This window comes from Euleptes europaea, chromosome 12 (genome assembly GCF_029931775.1).
Source record: "Euleptes europaea isolate rEulEur1 chromosome 12, rEulEur1.hap1, whole genome shotgun sequence".
Taxonomy (NCBI): domain Eukaryota; kingdom Metazoa; phylum Chordata; class Lepidosauria; order Squamata; family Sphaerodactylidae; genus Euleptes; species Euleptes europaea.
Genome location: NC_079323.1, coordinates 22,478,937 through 22,498,289, shown reverse-complemented (window position 1 = coordinate 22,498,289; position 19,353 = coordinate 22,478,937). Strand labels below are relative to the sequence as shown.

General features: G+C 43.9%; 1 protein-coding gene across 1 annotated transcript in view; it reads left to right on the top strand.

Annotated features, from left to right (window-relative positions):
• ATP8A2 (ATPase phospholipid transporting 8A2) overlaps positions 1-19,353 on the top strand; it is a 419,645-nt gene that overhangs the window by 249,682 nt on the left and 150,610 nt on the right.

Genomic DNA, 19,353 nt, shown 5'->3' with positions numbered 1-19,353 from the left:
ACACAGGGACGTTTCTCTTTTGTCATGATTAGAGAACTGGAAAGGCGGCCAGATCAAAAGGGGGTGATGTTGATGCTGGTGGAAAGTTCAAAGCCTTTGTACCTTCCTAGCATAGCAGATAAGGTTTCCATGTCAAAAAGAATGAATTGAAGAGTCCCTGACCCTTCACAAGAACAAACTGTATATTTGTTGCCATGTTTTCTTGTTTGTATGACCTTGGCACCAAAAGAACCTATGTCAAGAATGAATTCCATGTGAACATGTCAGCCTCATCCATAGAGAGTTGTCTGTAAAAAATACAGCAGGGGACAAATATTTTCTCCCTCACAGCATTCAGAAGAAGAACATCACATTACATCAGTTACACTGCAAATTCACTTACGCTGTTATTAAAATGAGGATCTAGTGTTGGGATAACCTTAAAGTGTGTCCATGTTAGTTTGCCTCCTTCTAAGCATGTGATAGCATTAGGGTTGCCAGCTCTGGATTGGGAAATACCTAGAGATGGGGGGTGGGGGTTTTTGAGCCTGGGGAGGGTTTGGGGAGGGACCTCAGCAGGGTATAATGCCATATGACTCCACCCCCCCCCCCAAAGCAGCTATTTTCTTCTTGGGAACTGATCTTGGTCATTTGGAGATCAATTGTAATAGGGGGAGAGCTCTAGTTGCCACCTGGAGGTTGGCACCCTTAACTAAAATGCAGAGATGTATGTGCCTTTGTGAACCAACCCACAGACAGTAGCAAAACAGTGCAAAATTTGGATAGTGAAAATTCTACCTCAGATAGGTCTCAGTTTGTGATGTAGATGCAGGGGAAAACATCTCAATTGCTTTTTTCCTTGATGAAGGCTGTGAAGTAGATCATGAAAATAACCTGTCATATTATTGTTTCTGCCTATTCTAAATTGTGCAGAGAGAAAACAAATCTGCAACGATGTATGGTTTATGCAATTGTATGTCACCCTAATCCGAAGATGTTCAGGTAGTAGTCTACGTCTTGCAATTTCTTTGTCTCTTTTTGAAAAATGGGTCCAAATGTCTCTTCTGCTGAGTTACAAGCCCTGGTTTTTATTGCTGCTAGTGACAGTTTATTCCATATTTCAACCCCCTGTTGTGTTAAGGAAAATTCAGTCTGAATTGCTCATGGGTTTACCCCTTCCAGAATTTTAATCCATGACAGACTTCTTGTTTTTGGATTCCTAATTTAGTATGTTAATCCCAAGAGTTGCCAAAAGAATCAGCCACAAAGACAAATCCATGCTAGTCTTCCTTACATTGCTGTAATGTATGCTGCACAGAGGATCATTAGAGAGTCCATCTTTATTGAAAGCTCTGGCCTCCAGTACTGTGTGACGGTTGGTAAGGTTTTGTGAGTGCTCGGCTGCAAAAGATCAAAAAGATACCTTTTGTTGCTTTTTATTTCTTCAGAAACGAATGCTCTGCGTGACACAGTTTGTAATACTTCAGCCTTCGATGTATAATTACTAAGAATTACAAATTAGGTTACATGGCTCAGTCCCTGAATCTCTTGAGTGTCTAAATAGAATGAAAGTACTGGTGCATACAGCAAAAGATTCTAGTGCTGTGCATGTCATGTTATGAATTTATTTGTAAGCCAGAGTGTGCCTAGTGTCAGAAAGAGCCAGCGTGGTGTAGTGGTTAAGAACGGTGGTTTGGAGTGGTGGACTCTGATCTGGAGAACCGGGTTTGGTTCTCCACTCCTCCACATGAGCGGCGGAGGCTAATCTGGTGAACTGGATTTGTTTCCCCAGTCCTACACATGAAGCCCGCTGGGTGACCCTGGGCTAGTCACAGCTATCTCAGCCTCACCTACCTCACGGGGTGTCTGTTGTGGAGAAGGGAAGGTGATTGTAAGCTAGTTTGATCATGTAGTGACTGTAACATCAAATGATGGCTTGTGTGTGTGAAACTCTTCTAACAAATCAGATATCACAGAGAGAACTTCCCTATCATCTATCTAGGGTATTTTTATCCCACCCTTCCTGCAAAGAGTTTAGGGAAACATACATGGTTCTCCCTCCCCTGTTTTATTCTCACAACAACCTTATGAGATAGGTTAGGAGAGCCAGCGTGGTGTAGTGGTTAAAAGCAGTGGTTTGGGCCGGTGGACTCTGATCTGGAGAACCAGGTTTGATTCCCCACTCCTCCACATGAGCGGCGGATGCTAATGTGGTGAACTGGATTTGTTTCCCCACTCCTTCACACAAAGCCAGCTGGGTGACCTTAGGCTAGTCAGCCCCACCTACCTCACAGGGTGTCACAGGCTCTTAGCCCCATTTACCTCACAGGGTGTCTGTTGTGGGGAGGGGAAGGTGATTGTAAGCCGGTTTGATTCTCCCTTAAGTGGTCGAGAAAGCCGGCATATAAAAACCAACTCTTCTTCTTCTTCATACATCAAAATCCTTCCATGTGGAGCAATATGATTGCCGTAGCCACTTGGAGCAAGAACTATATGAACTCCACAGCTTTGTGGGTTTATACGGTAGCTCTCCTGCAAAAAGTGGAGAGGAGGGGATCATACACAAGTATATGTACCCTCTACATTATTTGGCATTGGTGTGGATCACTAAGCCGATGCATTCCTTCTTCCACACAGCTGTGGCAACAGGACCACATTATGTGAGGGAATTATGAATATATAACTATGACTTAGATAATTGCGTCTCGGTTTTTATAACTGTATCGTGTATCATTCATATACCCTAAATAGCGGTCCAATCACAGAATGCATGGGAAAGAGTTGGTTTGAAATTCAGAGAGTTAATTTCTGGGGTATCAGGGCTTCTTAATAGTCTTAACCTGTGGTCAGTTAGTTAGCATAAATATTGTAAAAATGCATTTGTAAAATAATTTCCTTCTCTTTGAATACTCTAATGTAAACCATGTAAATGAAATTATCGTCTGACAAAGAGAATTAAGTGACAGATCCTTGCCAAAAAGAACTCACCATCATATTGGACCAATTAGCTTGTAATTCTGTCTTCAGTTCAGAAGCTCTTTCTTGAGTCCAAAATATTTTTTAAAAACCTGCCTTGTCAGCATGAAAGTATCAAAACTCAGTGAAACCGGGTAAATTTGATCATTTTCAGGGCGGGCGGGGGGGGGAAGTCCAGTAACTTTCATTCCATTCAGCATATCATCTTTATGCATTAAATCAAACTGCTGCCAAAACAGATGGGAAAGTTTTAAAAGGAAAGGATCTCGTTAAAAAAGCATGTTGGTCTATGAGAAATACACACGAGAGCAGACGCGACATCCTAGTCCTAGACTGGATGCTTCTGTTGCTGTGAGCGCACAGCCTTTTGAGGCCTTTCTGTAAAAAGTTGGCACTTAATTCGGCTGGGTCAAGCAAGACAGTGGCCCAGATCAGATGATACATTCCTAGACCATTCCCCTATGGGTAGTAGGGAATAGAGCAGGAGTTTTATCCAGCTGCCAGGTGAGCCTGCCCAACCTCTGGCATCTGAAGATCCACACAAGAGCATAATGGCCAGATATTTGTGTGTGGGGGGGTGCTTGGAGGGGAGGTGAACGTGCCAAGATGGAGGAGAGGGAAGGCATTAGTGAGCGACAGGAGGGTGGGGCGGCAGAGGTCTTGGGGTGCAGCTTGGCTGGGGCTGAATGTATGAGTGCGGAGGAAGAGGACAGGCTGGTTTCTTATGGGGTTGCATGGGCAGAGCTTACAGCACATGCTCTGAGTTGCAGCAGAGGTGCAGGGGCTGCTGTGTGGTTAGATGGGGGGGGCGCAGCTCTCCAGGACGTGGAACTTCTAGTCCAAGTGCACTGGAGACTCTCTGGACAGAGGAGGGGCCGTGGCTCAGTGGTAGAGCATGAGAAGGTCCCAGGTTCAGTCCCCGGCATCTCCAGTTAAAGGGACTAGGCAAGTAGGTGATGTGAAAGACCTCAGCCTGAGACCCTGGAGAGCCGCTGCCAGTCTGAGTAGACAATACTGTCTTTGATGGACCAAGGGTCTGATTCAGAATAAGACACCTTCATTGGTTCATGTGTATTCATTGCAGTTTGGCCCACAGACATTTTATTTAGTGTTTAATGACAGTTTTAAGGGGAAAGCCGACAGTGGGACACATTTCTTTCAGAGATACCACTCATCCACCCATCATCCCCTTACCTTCTCTGGTAAGGAAACCTGTTTTGCTGTGAAGTTTGAGGAAAGATCTCACTAAAGCTTGGATGGCTTTAAGGGAAAGACATTTCTCAATGGAAGGGGCTAGCAAAGAGAGAGAGAGAAAACTGGGAACAAAGAGAGAGAATGAAAGCTGGGAACCTGGTATACATGTTCATATATCGATATAGTGATATTCTAGTCTGAAGTGGTACAGCTGAGAGAGTGGCTTACTGCTAGCTTAGAAGGGGGGGGGAACAAAACAAAACATGATATTTAACAGTGACACAAATCAGTGCACTCCAAAGGGTGCGACTTTGCTTAGAATGGCACTATAGATGCAGTAGTGTTGTTTCTGGAGATAGCCTTACACCTCCTGCAGTATCTAATTCCACCCACTCATTCAGAGACACTTTGTCTTGTGTCTCGCAGACCCAGGGCTAAATGGGAGGGAAGGCCGAAGCGCTAACATTATATTGAAGACATTAATGAGCAATTTAATGCAACAAAACTTTATTAAACAACAACATACATCATACTTTATTAGAAAAGGATTGATATATAGTTGGAAGGTAATAGGCCACTACTTGGAATTGGCAACAGCTGCGACCCCTTGTGGCGCAGCATGAACTATGTGTCAGGTGCCAAGGCCGACCCCAATGCGGCCTGATGTGCCAACCAGCCCACAGCTGGTCCCTTTGCGGGGACCAAGGAAACACCAGGACGATTGCCACTGGGTGTTTGCCCGCTGCTTGCCTGAGTTAGGAAAGCGACCCCTCCAGTTTGCTTTTTCCCCCAACTGACACATTTGCATGCCTATCCGCCCAAGTTGTGACTGAAGCTAGGGAGGGTGGGTGGATCAAAAGAAAAGACAGTATGAGCTGGGGGCGGGTCACCCTCCCCGTTATGTACTAACGTGGGAGGGGTAGGCCCCGCCCCCTCCAGCTCCCGCCCCCAACTCCCATTGGCTTGAACCCAGGGGGCCAGCCAGTGGGAAGCTGTTGCTGGGGAGGAGAAGGCCAGCACGAGCCCTGTCGCTGGGGAGACGGGGCCGGCACGGGCCCGACAAGCACGCGCAAAAGCGCATGTCAGCCAGCCGGCCATTTTATTCCCCGCTCCCCGCGCGTTTTGGCTTGCCTCCCGCCTGGGCTGCAAACGCGGCTCCCGTTTAGGCAGGAACCGAGGCTTCCCACTGGGTAAAGTGACTGTCAAGAATTACTATACTGCTTTTACCTCAGATCTGTTAGTGGAAATGTTAAGAAGAATTGTTAATCACCCTTTGTTGGAATTTAATAATGCCTCACGCTACAAATGAAGTTGGAGATCTGTGATTGGACCTCCAAACAAGTAATTTAAGTTTAAAATCAACCACGTGTGGCAGTTTGGACCAGGCCCGGACACACGGAAAGGACTGACAGATTGATAGCTCTTTCTCGATTCTGTGGGTGGTGGTGCATGGCCGTTCTTTGTTGGTGGAGCGATTTGTCTGGTTAATTCCGATAACGAACAAGACTCTGGCATGCTAACTAGTTATGCGACCCCTGAGCTGCTGAACTTTAAGGAAGACTAGTAGATTGTGTATGTTTGTTTTGGAATGACTCTGTATCAAGATATGATATTGTAATATCTGCTGAATGTTATGTTGAGATATTGGAATTTATTTATATTAATATAAGCACAATAGTAGTCATATACCTATGAGCCGTTGTGCTGTTGTTTTTGATAACGTTAGACTCAGTAGGGCATGAAGGTAAAATACAAGACAAGCACTTGTCATTTTCCCGACCAAACCTAACAGGAGCTAAGGGAGAGCTATTTCTGTCAGGGAAGCAGTATAGGACAAAGAGTTAAACACGACTGCAGCCCTATTGCAAATTGCTTTCCCTCGCATGGCTTCTTCTTTAGCTTAACTTGCATGCCAGGAGGTCTGTTCACGGATCCCTAACAACCATGTCTAGTTGGGCTCTCGTGTCTTCATCAATTGAATTCTGTTTCTTAAGACATGATGATGATTCTCTTTCTATCACACTCGGTCTCAAATCTTTCAGAACTAGGATAATAAGCAGTGTCTTTTTTGTCTCACCAGGATTAAAGTCTCAAAAAAAGATGTCCGTATTAAAAACTCATCCAAATAGCAGAATAGAAAACCCAACATGGTTCGTGAAACCCACTTGATGAAAGCAGCAAATTACTTTTGCTCTGCACATATCAGGCCTGGATTAAAAAAAAAATCCCTGAACCACTGAATATTCTCAAATTCACTTGAATACACACTAATAATAATAAAACGCCTCAATCCAGTCCTGCTAATTAACCACCAGAGATATTTATTTTATTTGGGGATATATTAAAGGCATCTATAACCCAGTTTTTGAACGCAGGCACAGAATTTAGAGCAAAATATATTTCTTGTATATCCACTAAAGTTTGGGGGGTGAGTGTAGCTTGTTTAGTGCTCATGTCGGAACAGGATTTTATGAGAGTTGAAAGAGTGCCACAGCAAATAGCAGCCTCATGTCCCTCTTCTTCTGTCCATTATAATATCTAGTAATCCAAAAGTCGTGACAGTGTCACCACACTCTGAGTTTCTTGCTTCAGATTACTGGGACTGGTCTGCAAGATCTTGACACCCTGGTAGCATCTAGATTAGATTACTGCAATGTGCTCTATGTGGGGCTGCCCTTGAAGAGTGTCCAAAAGCTATAATTGTTACAGAATGCTGTGGTCAGAATGCTAACTGGAGTAGGTAGTAAGGAGTATATCATGTATCCCCCTTTATCATAGTTTTCCACCAGCAAATGAAGACTTTTTTCTGAGTTGTTTGCCATTTCCTCGCTGACCCACTTTCCCATTTGTGTCTTTATGTATTTGGTTTATATTAATTGTTAAGTGGGTGTGGGTGTTTTTGAAAGGTGTTTTGAAAAGTTTTTGATTGTTTGCTCCCTTGTAGGTGTGTAGAAAGGTGTCATTAAAGAAAGCTGCCTTGAGCTAAGAGAAAAGGTAGGGTATAAATATTGTAAGAAATTTTTTTAAAATGGATCCCCTGTAGGCAAAGCCCCATTGACGGGTAATAGAAGGTCATCTTCCTTCAAGGTGTAGGGTATCTATTTTGTATAATTTTGTATTTCTCCAAAATATCATTTTTGGGATCTTTTATAAGTTTCATTCCCCCACCACTACCACTTTGCAGTGGTAATAGTGTAAATCTGGATGGAAACAGGGGTTAACAAACTGTCTGGGAGAACCAACCCTATTTATCATTTTAGGAATAGTTACTCATTACTTGGATGCTGGGACACTGAATGGACAAAAATGCCTCTCTAAGTCTAAAACTATATTTTAAAGAGAGATTGGGGTACCTATTTTCCTCAAATGTGTAATCACATGTAATTATTCTAGTTTGAGCCCCACTTTCACCTGAAGCCCTAGAGAGCAGTTTACGATGTATTTAAACTAGAATATTAAAAGAAACTGGGTTGAGTAAAGGTGTTGGCATGTTATACATTTTTATTGGCCGGCGTCTATTTGTTCTGGCATTCTCGGTATGCTTATAGACGTCTCTAAAGAAAGGAGTATAGCATTTTGGCAGTTCTTTCATTTCAGTCCATGGGGAACCAACAGTTCCGCCCCCCACCCGTTCATTCTTGGAGATGCCACTTCATGACCATTGCCTAGAAAGGCAAACGAAATAATCCGTGGAGTTGTAGGTCAGCCTGGTGTTTCGTAACAAAGGGGCTGGCGGCTTTGTTTATTTGCGATCACGGTGGCAGGCTCAGTTGTGTTCAGGGAAAGGTGGACTCCGCAATCAGGGCCATGACTTTCGCCAGCTATCACTTGACAAAAAGCGACAAGCTGTCCAGTCTCACTAATCAGCACAAGGGATAGGAGGAAAGACTGTTTTTCTTAACAGTGTTCATTAAACAGGCGCAGTCAAAGAATACTATCTCTGGGTCTGCCAGACGTTTGCAGGTACTCTGTCCAGAACTACAGATCAGCTACGGTGGTGAACATTTGCGCTGCCTCCAGTTCGGTCTTCTCTGCCTTTAATGTTATCTTGAGTATTGTTTTATGCTCTCCACTTCCTTGAAAGATAGGAACCTCCAGGGAGCAGCCCTTGACTGCTTCATTTTCCACTGGAGGAAAGGCCGTTGCAGAATTGTGGGTTACATTTGTACAGGAGGGATGGAATGAGACAAGATGTGGGAGATCCATGATTGGACCTTCCAATATTTAATTGTATGTAAAAGAAGCTATGGAGGCCCCTGGAATGGGTTTCTTGAGCCCTCGGTAAACTTCAGAGATGGTGCATTATCTATTACATGTTTACCCTTCAGTTCCTCTAAGGAGTTCAGCCTATCATTGTCACTGTCATCCCCTGTTGTACATTCACAACAGTCCTATAAGATAGATTAGGCTGAAAGGGAATGACTGTGCAAAGGTCACCTAGTGAGGTTCGTGACTCTAATGTAAAACGAGGTGCCATGATACAGGAATGAAAATAAAACACTGATCAAGCCACTAGTTGTAGGTCAGCTTAGTTTCTTACAGCAGTTCCCAAAGCCGCTGACTCCATCTAAGAATTTTTAACACAGTGGGGAAGGAAGGGAAACCATCATCTCGCTGGATTTTTCTTTTCTAATAAAGTTGTTATGCCTTAATAGCCGAGCAGCATCCTTCTCCTAGCTACCTACTGCTGTCACATTAAAAATAATGAAGAGAGTTGTAAGCTTCAAAAATTATTATATGCCAGCAATCAGAAGAATAGCTTGAAGCCATTCCAATAAGCTGGGTGCCTGCAGAGTGCGGCACAGCCGTGCTTTGACCAACACCAATTTGAAAAGATGCAGTTCCTTAGTGATGTCAAGTACAGAACATAAAGAGCAACTTCCGAGTGTGATGGGGGGTAGCACTTGATTTGGAGCAATCTCAGGCATTCTTCTGGCAACAACTAACTAAACCAATTTCTTTATTATCATTGTCATTATCGTTGTTATTTAGCCTCCCAACAATCCTGGGAGGTATTAAGAGATGGCAGCTGAATCAAGTCCACCCAGAGTTGGGACATGCATCTGCGTTTCTCATAGCTGTGCCTAACACTCCAGTTCAGACCTACACACTATTATGGCCTCTATAACTCTGCTGCTTTCCTGGAAAACCAAAATCCGGGATTGTTATCGACATATTGTGTAGGATGCATTGGGATTGGTGGGTCATAAATTTGTATACCTGATTTAACCTCTTCCCTCACTCCACTCTGATAGTATAACCCATCTACATGGCTTCCAGCATGGAGGATATTGTCAGTGTTTAAAATATCAGCATATAATAGCAGTACATGCACATCCCTTGTGCATGCAGAGTTCTTCTTTCTGGACAAAAACGCACGGTCGCTTTAGCCTCCTTTATTCCGTGTTTCAGCCAGGATTCAGCCAGGATCGAACTCATGTTCGGCGACACGCACTCGTTTGATCCTGGCTGAAACAGGGAATAAAGGAGGCTAAGGCGACCGTGCGTTTTCGCCCTGTGTGCTTCTGGAGTAAAATCAGCTATCTTTGTTCAAACAAAAGCAAAACACAAACTTTGCCTGCTTATTAGCTGTTGCCCTCAAACCAAATTGCTTGGTGTATGTGTGTGTGTGTTTCTAAAGGAAGTTTTAAAATTCTGTCCATCTGTTCCTATAACTTCAGACCGATAGGCTAAACATAAGTAAGTAACCAGCAAAACAAAACACAAAAGCTGCAGACAACTGGAATGCTGTAATTGTAGACCCTGCCCTGTTGTTGGGTTCCAGGAACTGCTTTTTACCCTCAGGTCTTCCTTGAATTCAAATGCCAGAATCACAGGGAAATGTGCCTTATTAGCTGTAGCAGTGGTTCCCCTGCCAACTGTCTGTAAACAGTTGTGCCAAGAGATATTGTGAGGAAAATTCAGATGTCCCCAGCAGCGCCTTTAGCAGAGTCTCGGAAAAGCTGTTCAATGATCAGGACAAGCGCTGACAGGGATTCAGCCATCCAAGACAGCATCATCTGAGAGGGGAGACCAGACTAAAACTATGGGGGGAAACTCTAGAACTTTGACAAGGGTTGCTTTTTGGTCACAGTAATTTGTGCAAATTATAAGGGAGAGCGTGTGCTGCAAACAACTGTCTGGCCTTGAATGTTTAGCGCAAAATGCATCATCAGTGAAATCATACTTGCTTTCTTATGTATAGCTCTGCATATATGCTCTTTATAATCTGATCTAGTAGGTAATAGTACCTATTAGGAATGTGCTAGACTTCAAAATGGAATGCCTTGTATCCACAATGGTGGACTGTGATCTGGAGAACCGGGTTTGATTCCCCAGTCCTCCGCATGAGCGGCAGAGACTAATCTGGTGAACTGGATTTGTTTCCCCACTCCTACACATGAAGCCAGCTGGATGACTTTGGGCTAGTCACAGTTCTCTTAGAGCTCTCTCAGCCCCACCATCCTCACAGGGTGTCTGTTGTGGGGAGGGGAAGGGAAGGTGATTGTAAGCCGGTTTGGTTTTTCCTTTAGTGGTGGAGAAAGTCGGCATATAAAAACCAACTCTTTCTTCTTCTTCTTCTTCTTCTTCTTCTTCTTCTTCTTCTTCTTCTTCTTCTTCTTCTTCTTCTCCTCCTCCTCCTCCTCCTCCTCCTCCTCCCCCCCCCCAAGCCTATCCTGGGTAGCCTTACAACCTGACATCTCTCTGGTGTTCTTTTTTTTCTTACTGTGCACACACAGTCTAGTTTTCTCATAATCCTCTCACTCAGAAAGTCAATGTACCTTAAAGACAAAGCAAATATTTGCTATGAAAGGTTTTTTTCTTTGAAAACTCATCCTGGTTTCTGTGAGGACTTTCCCCATCATGATTCCACTGAAAACAAAAGAGCCATGCAGCCATCCATAGCACTGCCATACTATCCAGATAGCTGGGTTTTGCCTGTATTCAAGGCATGGCACCCAGTGTCTGTGGAGGGCATTAAATGACATGGGGTGCAATCCCAAGCAGAGCTACCTCTTTTTAAGCCCACTGACTCCAATGGACAGTAGGTGTAACTCTGTTTAGGATTGCATGAAGTGGCCTGGGTTCTTAGCCTTCATTTTAAAAAGTAAGTCTCTGCTGGTCTTGTGGTTCTGTAAATACTACAAGGGGAAATGTACAGGTAGTATTCTATCCAGTTGTTCAGCAGGAAGTAAGCTTGGTCGATAACGCATGGCTGTTTTGTCTTGCGATTCTCCTGCAAACGTAGCGAATCTCCCTTGTCTAAACGCACGGTCATCTCCCGCCTGCAGGACCAACCCACTTCCATTGCAAAACTTCTCCTGGTTTTCCAATCCCAGTTTTGTCCCGATAATAAATAAAGCATTGCGGCAATTGTGAGTGCTTGCTGATGCATTTCAATGTGCGGGTCGACTCCCCTTCCTTCCGACACTCCCCCATTCCACTTTCCTCCTCCCACTCCTCCTCCCATTCCCCTCTCAGGGGAACTCTGGAACATGTCTTCCAATGCCCAGAATGGCCTTATATCTCCGGAGTTCTCCTTTATCCTTAACTTAAAAAAAATTTTTTTTGAAGGATTGGCTGACAGGTGGGGCATTGTGTCTGGGAGCTTTGCCATTGCTCCCCTTTACACTCACACAGACACACCCCAGTGCTGCAGCAGAGGCTGGGGCACCGTGAAGGGGCACACAATGAAGGAACGAGAGTAGGGCTCCCCCCCTTCCCACCAAGAACGAAGAGGCTCCTCCGAGCCTCCCCCCGCCCGCCATCAGAGGTTGTTCACTGCCCCCGTCTTTCCCTGGCCCTATTGTGTGGGTTTTTTTATTTATACACTAGGGACCAATTCAAAATAGGATATATTTATACAGCAGTTTTACTGGGTAAGTTATTTGGGATTGTAACAGTGAAGATAAAAGGGCTTCTAGTGAGCCTAATCTGGAGCGAGAGCCAGCATCGTGTAGTGGTTAAGAGCAACAGACTCTAATCTGGAGAACCAGGTTCGAGTCCCCACTCCTCCACATGAAGCCTGCTGTGTGATCTTGGGCCAATCACAGTTCTCTCAGAACTCTCTCAGCCCAGGTAGAGGCAAGCAATGGCAAACCACCTCTGAACGTCTTTCCTTGAAAATCCTATAGGGTTGCCAGAAGACAGCTGTGACTTGACGGCACGCACACATGCATGCACACACACAGTCACTTGGGATTGTGACAGTGAAGGTAAAATAGCTGCTAGTGAACCTAGTCTGGATCTACGTCATCCTCAGCTGAGTTAGAAAATAAGAAACATGGCCAATTTGTAGAAGATGAGTAGCCTGTAATATTTTGAAACTCCTTTGAAAGCCATGTGACCGCCTGTCTGTCTGCACTTTATCCAATACTTCCTCCAAAGAGCCCAGAAGTTGCTCTCCGGTAGGGGTGCATATAATTACAGGCTCAATATTACTTCAGCTGAGTAATTATGTGAGTGTGTTAAGTGCCGTCAAGTCGCTTCCGACTCATGGCGACCCTATGAATGAAAGTCCTCCAAAATGTCCAATCTTTGACAGCCTTGCTCAGATCTTGCAAATTGAAGGCTGTGGCTTCCTTTATTGAGTCCATCCATCTCTTGTTGGGTCTTCCTCTTTTCCTGCTGCCCTCAACTTTTCCTAGAATGACTGTGTTTTCCAGTGACTCTTGTCATCTCATGACGTGACCAAAATTATGAGACTATTCCAAAAGAAAATTCATAAACTGTGGGGGGTTGTTGTTTTGTTTTTAGTATCCAGCTGCCAAGGTTTTAGGATCTGGGGGGAGGAATAGGGCGTTCCCTCATACTTGGAATTTCTGCTTTCATATAATTGAGGAGCAGGTGCAGAGTTATGTATTGCTGGAGCAGCAGGAGCAGGGACAGGAATAAATAGCAATCTTCCCCCAGCCCTCTCAAGCATGCTTTGCTGTGAAGAAAGACCTTATTTCAAATACCATTGAGCAAATAGACAGGGATGTATTCATCAGTCTGTCCCCAACTTTTCTGGTATGCGCGACAGGAAACTATGAACCTGTCGATAGAAACCTAAGTCATATGCTTGATTTCCATATTAGAAGAAGAAGAAGAAGAGTTGGTTTTTATATGCCGACTTTCTCTACCACTTAATCTGGTTTACAATCGCCTTCCCCTCCCCACAGCTTGTGAGGTAGGTGGGGCTGAGAGAGTGTGACTTGCCCAAGGTCACCCAGCTGGCTTCATGTGTAGGAGTGGGGAAGCAAATCCAGTTCACCTGATTAGCCTCCGCCGCTCCTGTAGAGGAGTGGGGAATCAAATCCGGTTCTCCAGATCAGTCTCCACCACTCCAAACCACCATTCTTAACCACTACACCACGCTAGCAAAACATTACCATAGTATGCAGATTAGGTTTCTTGGATTTGGATAACTGGTATAAGATGTCCAAAGTTGTCATTGTCATTTAATTCAGGTCTTACGGCCTTCCTTTCACCTCACCAAGACACCCGTGATGGTTTCTGCTTGCATCCTTAGATTTCCATTGAATCAATATCCTCAAAGAAACAGGAGCCTGCAATAGTGGGACTGACTCTTCAGTGTACCTTCCTGTGATTTGAAATTTGTGATGTTCTTAGGAACATCAACCAAACTGACTATGGTTTCAATAGATTCTGGTTTCTTCCATGTTGTAGACCAATATCTGAGGTACAGGTCTATATTTTCAGGATTTGTGTTCCAAACTATTACTACACTGATCGTTTGCCTGTTTCAATTTCCGTGAGGTGTAGAATGTGTGTGGATGTTGGCTTTTTCTTCAATGCAGGTCACGATCACTGTTTCCCTAACTGCTGTGACACTATTTCCCCCTGGTTAAGATTTCTTTCTCCATCCCACAGTAATCCCATCCAGTCAGGAATCACATAGTGGACCCAATGATGCCATGACACTGTATAAACAATTCAATTTGGATACATGCTGACACCACTAAAGGCAAGTGAAACCAATTTAGACTGGGGCAGTGCTTCCTGGGCTGGTCACAGGATGTGTTGAGGTCAAAGTGAGGGTAAATAAAGTCTATCAGCAGTCCTTAAATAATTGCTGAAGGCAAGGGTGTCCAAAGACAGGGATAAAAATGTTCTTGAAGATTGTCCCCCTTCAGCTCACCTTTGAATATCAGAGAGCAATTATGGAGTCAGTATATGCATTTTCAGAAAATTGCTTGATTTTGAAGGTGTAAGGAGCTCACTCTGGAAGGAAAATTATTGTTTGTAGCAGCAACACCGAAAGTTGTGCTATATACTAATAAAGAATGTGTGAGTAGCAAGTGGCATGTAGATGAAATGAGGGTGCTTATCAAAGCTGTAATTCCTTTTGATGAGATCTCAAGTGGAGGCATCTATCATGCAGGTTTGCTAAGGTGGGAGCTGTCCGTTTCTACAAAAAAAAATATTACAGCCACAACAAATCCTATAACCCATAATTACAGCATTACTGAACAGAAGAGATATGTGCCCACTTCAACCTTCATTCTCCCGCACTTTAGTTTCCCTATGGATGCAAACTTGTGTACAATGAGCCAGAAGTCAGCCACCTTGAATGAATGGAACTTCTTTCTGAGTCTTCAGATTGCACTGTAAGCTTGTCCAGAACTTGGATAGCCGGAGACCTGAGGAGCATATGTGTTCTTTAATGTCCGGCTCTCCAAAGCTTCATGCTTCCTAAACAGATTCCAGAAGTAACACTTTGATGTGTGAACTTCTGTAGACCTTTTCTGTTTGTTCGTTTTTAAATAGCACTCAGTGGCCACTGATCCTTTGGAGGTTAAGCAAATGTCCAGGATTTGGTCACTATGAATAAAACTTTACTTCAGCAGCAAAATATGCATGCACACGCGCTCACACAACACAGTGTATTTTGCCATGTGTGGCTGTGTTCAAAAAGCTAGCCAGTTCTGTTCCAGTAGTATTGAAACCTGGCAGCTGGGGAATGCCTTCGGGATGACAGATTGTCAGGGTAGTCAGCAACTTGGAATGTGTCGTTTGTGTATATTTTTAGCTGGCAAGGAACGAGTGAGTCCCTTTGGAGCCCAGGCTTCTTAAGAAGCGTAAGAAAAAACCCTGATGCCAGCAGAAGCCCACAGGAATTCAGCCTATTGTCGCTATTAGGAAGGCGTCAGACGTTCTTGCTCTCCATGCTATTTTATAGAAGCTGTAAAATGCCACTGAAAGAGAATTTCATTGTGTTCTGCAGGTAATCTGCGGGATAAGCTTGTGGCTGTCGGGAAGGGTTTTTCGTGATTGTTCCCACTGAGAAGTTATTTTGGGGAGGGGACAGTGGCTACAATTGCTTTCTCGTCAGTGGTAATTTTCACTGCAAAGAAGAGTTGGTTTTTATATGCCGACTTTCTCTACCACTTAAGGAAGAATCAAACTGGCTTATAAGCACTTTCCCTCCCCACAACCTACACCCTGTGAGGTAGGTGGGGCTGAGAGAGTGTGACTAGACCAAGGTCGCCCAGCTGGCTTCATGTGTAGGAGTGGGGAAACAAATCCAGTTCACCAGATTAGTATCCACCGCTCATGTGGAGGAGTGGGGAATCAAACCCGGTTCTCCAGATCAGAGTCCACTGCTCCAATGCAGTTATTTTTTTTTTCTCCAGAGTTATTTGAATGTTTAACGTGTCTTATCCCACAGGTGGTCAGAATGGGACAAACCCATGTTTGCAAGCAAGGATATCAAACAATTATACTTCACCAGGGAGCCCGGCCATGATTGGCTCCAATACCTGCGTTTGTCTCTTTATACCTTGATGACAAACCATAAAGTATGATCTGATCTTCCCTACGCTTCATCATAAATTTTTCCACCCGAGTTGATATATTGATCCTGTTCATTGAAAGCCAGCCTAAAATAGCTTAGTGCTGATACTGTCAATTTGGATAAGACTAGGGAAAAGAACAATCTTAGAAAATCTACTGTTTTATTTATTATTTGTTTAATTAATTCAGTTGTACCCTGCCTTTCTCCCCGATGGGGACCCAATGTGGCCTACGTTGTTCTCTTCTCCTCCATTTTATCCTTGCAACAACCCTGTGAGGTAGGCTAGACTGAGAGAATGTGACTGGCCCAAGGTCACCCAGCGAGCTTACCTGGCATGAGTGGGGATTTGAACCCAGGTATCCCAGATATTAGTCTGACACTCTTAACCTCTACGCCACACTGGCTCTCTGAGAATGTGTCTATGCTGGCGGTGGCCAAGGCTTAATGCCCATGAGCCACAAGTACAGTCAAAAATTCAATAACTCCACAGTAGTGCACTCTGTGATGTGTACAGAGCCCTCCCTTTTCTTCGGTGTGGTTTTTCATTTATTCTGTTGAGCTTCGGAACTGATTTGACACAGTTTCCAAGACCAAGTAAGAATCCTTTGCAAACTGTCTGCATGCCACAAATATATATATATGATCAAGCATGATCAGGTGGGGAGTGTGGATGGTTAAACCTATAGCATAGAAACCGCTAGTGGCACATCCAGCAGCATGCAGTAATAGGTCTCAAAGACTCATCAGAGCCTAACTACACAACACACGGTTCCTGGGTCCGTCCCTGAGTCCGGTCTGTGCTCGAACATATATCCCAGGTATACAGGGGTCTGATTTGGATCAGGATCACAACGTGTGGGGTCTTAAGCCTTCACTTGGCATCATTATTCTGACCTAAAACTGGAGCCACCCCATTGGGAAAACTTAATGTATACTTGATGGCTACATGTAAGTTTTCCTACTGAGGTAAATAGTGGCTCCCCAGAGCCATTTCAGTTTGGGGAAATTGTGTGTGTGTGTGGGGAAAGCTTAGTCCAGGGATCCCCAATCTTTTTTGATCCTGTGAGCACATTTTGAATTCTGACACGGCATGGTGGGCACAGCAACAAAATGGCTGCCCCAAAATGGCTACCACCGAAGGTGGAGCCAGCCACAAAATTATCGCCACAGCTTAACTTCAGTAACACTGTGCAGATCCTTGTACTGTGGTGGCAGCTGGTGCCAAAGCAGCACTTAAAAAAATCTGCACAGCCAATCAAATCTCCCCAAAGCCGGGTGAAGGCTTAAGACCCCACACGTTGTGATCATCCAAATCAGACCCCTGTATACCTGGGATATATGTTCAATCAAAAGCCTTGCTGGGCAAAAGCCCACTTCCTGGCCCCACCCACTTCCTAAAACCACTTGGTGGGCGACAGAAAAGGTGTCGGAGGGCACCATGGCACCCACAGGCACCACGTTGAGGACCCCTGGCTTAATCCCTTTCCCCCAGCACATCATGCTTGCATTCCGAATCAGATCCCCATTTGCTTCTGAAATGAATTCTAACTCTCAGACCACATCTCTCAGCATGTGGCAAAGAGAGATGTGAGGTTCGTGTGTTTATATAGAAAGCCCTCCCGAAGCCACCGAGTTAGCAATTTCATTTGCGGAGAGTCCATAGAAAGCCTTCTCACAGAATTCCTTTTTGTCACAAGTTTATTTGACTGTGGTAATTGGGAAAGCTCTGCTGTCAGTTTTATCTCTCCTGATTCTTTAAGTCTGCACCAAACCATGAATTGTACAGACCGCAGTGAAAACCAGAAGGGAGGGTGGAAAAAATGCAGAGGAATCATACTATGCACCTCTTACATGAGCTGTTTATTAAGCAATCCTAAATCCAGACATATCCAGTACATTTCTTTCCTGCTGCTGGTTAGTTTTTCTTTACAATCAGAAAACCTGTGGCTAAAAAGAAGGTGTTTTGACTATCCAAAGCAATGGAGTGGCCTTTAAAAAAATTGTCTGTTTACAAACCCTGGTGCCTAGCTCAGCAGGTAGAACTGATGTTGAAGGGGTTCCCTGATACTCCATCTGAGCTATCAAACCAAAGAAATGTACTGGATTTGTCTGCGAAATTGATTTAGGTATTTTTGTCTCCTGCCGAACCTCTGAAAAGTGCGGTATGGATCTGACCCAGAATCTCTTCCCCCCCCCCCCGTAACATTAGAGGAACCCTTTGAAGAGACTCAATGGAGACAGTCGATTACTGCATCCTAGGTCCAGTTCTTCAAGAGTGACAGCTGACTTCTCAAATCCCAAAGCTTGAGCATTTTTGCATCATCTTCCCATGTGTTCTGGCATCCCTGAATAAATGCTGTGAACTAGGGATGAGTCAGTGGTTGCCCCTGATTGATTTTGAGCACGTAATCTAATTCCTTTGAGTGCCGATGGTCTTGTCTGTATAATGGGAAACAACTAGTATTACTGCTAGTCTTTGTCAAGAGCATTGGGAGATGTTAATAAATAAATCCTACATATGGAACCCCATTAATTTTCAAAAGAACTTCCATTTCTAAATCGGCTGTTGGCCTTATTGTATGATAAATGCATGCAGCAGAAGTTCTCCCTAGAAAATTTAATAACAGACCAAATGTCTGGTTTAAGACCATTCAGATCTCCTGTATTTTCAAAACACAGTATGGTGCTGAAGCTACAAGGCTCCAAATGATTTGAATGGCGATCTGCAGCTTGGCATTAGCCTTTGAAAACTCGGTGCCATTATCCTAGTTTTTCTTTTCTAGAGGATACCATTAGACTAAAGGCACTTTCACACATGCCAAATAATGCACGTTCAATCCACTTTCAATGCACTTTGAAGCTGGATTTTGCTGTGTGAACTGGCAAAATCCGCTTGCAAACGATCGTTAAAAGTGTACTGAAAGTAGATTGATAGTGCATTATTCGGCATGTGTGAAAGTGTCCTAAGTTAAAACTGTTTCCTTTTAAACTACGCATACCCTGCGTATATGTCACCCGCTGGCCCCAAGAAGAGTAAATGGGCGACATATACTAAGTGTATGTGTATATTTACAAAAATAAGCTTTTAAAAGTTGTTAAAACCAATTGTTGAAGATTTTTTAAATTAAAACGCAATTTTCGTTTTTGAAAGGCTAATATACTCCCTGCCCTGAGGAATTGTTTGCTTTGAAATGTCTAATCTTGACATTTTTCCTAACCAGTCTCTATTTCTAAAAGGTGATTCAGCAGTAATATTTTTAAATGACAACAAGGGAGCTGAAAAGAAAGAACTCACGTTTTAAAGCCCTGGCCTGAAATTTTGCCGTAAATCTGTGAGTCTGGGAATTGTTAATGTCAGATAATGGGACAAAGGTGATAAGGAGGTACTTAGACAACCTGATTCA